Here is a 2,500-nt window from a genome sequence, read left to right as displayed (position 1 = left end):
TGGTGGTCGAGGCAACCGCCCGCACCAGGGCCCAGCGTGTGCCGATGGTGGTCGAGGCAACCGCCCGCACCAGGGCCCAGCGTGTGCCGATGGTGGTCGAGGCAAGCGCCCGCACCAAGGCCGAGCGTGTGCCGATGGTGGTCGAGGCAAGCGCCCGCACCAGGGCGCAGCGTGTGCCGATGGTGGTCGAGGCAAGCGCCCTCACCAAGGCCGAGCGTGTGCCGATGGTGGTCGAGGCAACCGGCCGCACCAAGGGCCGGCGTGTGCCGATGGTGTTCGAGGCAACCGCCCGCACCAGGGCCCAGCGTGTGCCGATGGTGGTCGAGCCAGGAGCCCGCACCAAGGGCCGGCTTGTGTCGATGGTGTTCGGGGCAACCGCCCGTACCAGGGCCCAGCGTGTGCCGATGGTGCTGGGGGCAAGCGCCCGCACCAGGGCCCAGCGTGTGCCGATGGTGCTGGGGGCAAGCGCCCGCCCCAGGGCCCAGCGTGTGCCGATGGTTATCGGGGCAATCGGCCGCACCAGGGCCCAGGGTCTGCCGATGGTGCTCGAGGCAACCGCCCGCACCAAGGCTCAGCATGTGCCGATTGTGATCGAGGCAACAACCCACACCAGGGCCCAGCTTGTGCCGATGGCGGTCGAGGCAAGTGCCCGTACCGAAGGGCAGCCTATGCCGATGATGGTCGATGCATGTGCCATCACCATGCGTCATCATGTGCCATTGATGGTCGAGGCCTTGGCCGAAGTTCGATTTTGAGCCACGGTGCCCATGCTTGGCTCCAGCATGTGCTGGTGCCGCATTTTTTTCACTCGGGACAGCATCGCCGGAGCATCGCCGGAGCATCGCCGGAGTACCGCCGGAGAACCTGACCGGCGGCATTGGGGTTCCGGCGATTGGGAGGGGGGCCGGGGGGGTGTGCGCACATGATGTGCGATGGGTGCTGGTACTTGGCCTTGTGTTGGCCCCCTATCCCTCATCAAACCTCTGAGAATTCACACCCCCTTAAAGAGCATTTGAGATTTTACAGGTTTGCTACCAGTAGCCGTTAAAGTGTCTGAAATGGGGACACTTTTTTCAAACGGTCACAAAATCTTCTCTACTTCGAGTTTTTAGCTGAATTTTTTTGTGCATGCCAACAAAAATAGAAGGATCATGCCTACAAAATTTGGGGCCAAAAATCCTTATAAAAAAATTTTAAAAAATCCCGAACCGCAAAAAGTTTCGAAAATCGTGAAAAATAGAAAACGAGTCATCTTCCAACGAAACTTCACGTGAAGGCTTAGGGGACCATTGTATGAATTTACAAGCCATAAAAATGGCATTGGCACGGCAGAAATTTGAAGATGTGCCTAAACCCACCAGGGCCCAGCGTGTGCCGATGGTGCTCGAGGCAAGCGCCCGCACCAGGGCCCAGCGTGTGCCGATGGTGGTCGAGGCAACCGCCCGCACCAGGGCCGATAGTGTGCCGATGGTGCTCGAGGCAACCTGTCGCACCAGGGCCCAGCGTGTGCCGATGGTGATCGAGGCAACCTGCCGCACCAGGGCCCAGCGTGTGCCGATGGTGGTCGAGGCAAGTTCCCGCACCAGCGCCCAGCGTGTGCCGATGGTGCTCGAGGCAACCGACCGCACCAGGGCCCAGCGTGTGCCGATGGTGCTCGAGGCAACCTGCCGCACCAGGGCCCAGCGTCTGTCGATGGTGCTCGAGGCAACCTGCCGCACCAGGGCCCAGCGTCTGCCGATGGTGCTCGAGGCAAGCGCCCGCACCAGGGCCCAGCGTGTGCCGATGGTGGTCGAGGCAAGCGCCCGCACCAGGGCCCAGCGTGTGCCGATGGTGGTCGAGGCAACCGCCCGCACCAGGGCCCAGCGTGTGCCGATGGTGCTCGAGGCAACCTGCCGCACCAGGGCCCAGCGTGTGCCGATGGTGCTCGAGGCAACCGACCGCACCAGGGCCGAGCGTGTGCCGATGGTGGTCGAGGCAAGCGCCCGCACCAGGGCCCAGCGTGTGCCGATGGTGGTCGAGGCAACCTGCCGCACCAGGGCCCAGCGTGTGCCGATGGTGCTCGAGGCAACCGACCGCACCAGGGCCGAGCGTGTGCCGATGGTGCTCGAGGCAAGCGCCCGCACCAGGGCCCAGCGTGTGCCGATGGTGGTCGAGGCAACCTGCCGCACCAGCGCCCAGCGTGTGCCGATGGTGCTCGAGGCAACCTGCCGCACCAGGGCCCAGCGTGTGCCGATGGTGGTCGAGGCAAGCGCCCGCACCAGGGCCCAGCGTGTGCCGATGGTGGTCGAGGCAAGCGCCCGCACCAGGGCCCAGCGTGTGCCGATGGTGGTCGAGGCAACCGCCCGCACCAGGGCCCAGCGTGTGCCGATGGTGGTCGAGGCAACCTGCCGCACCAGGGCGGAGCGTGTGCCGATGGTGGTCGAGGCAAGCGCCCGCACCAGGGCCCAGCGTGTACCGATGGTGGTCGAGGCTGCCGATGGTGGTCGAGGCAACCTGCCGC

The sequence above is a fragment of the Durio zibethinus genome, unplaced genomic scaffold, assembly GCF_047325235.1.
Source record: "Durio zibethinus cultivar Kanyao isolate XHJ-2024 unplaced genomic scaffold, ASM4732523v1 HiC_scaffold_387, whole genome shotgun sequence".
Taxonomy (NCBI): domain Eukaryota; kingdom Viridiplantae; phylum Streptophyta; class Magnoliopsida; order Malvales; family Malvaceae; genus Durio; species Durio zibethinus.
This window is presented reverse-complemented; position numbering follows the sequence as displayed.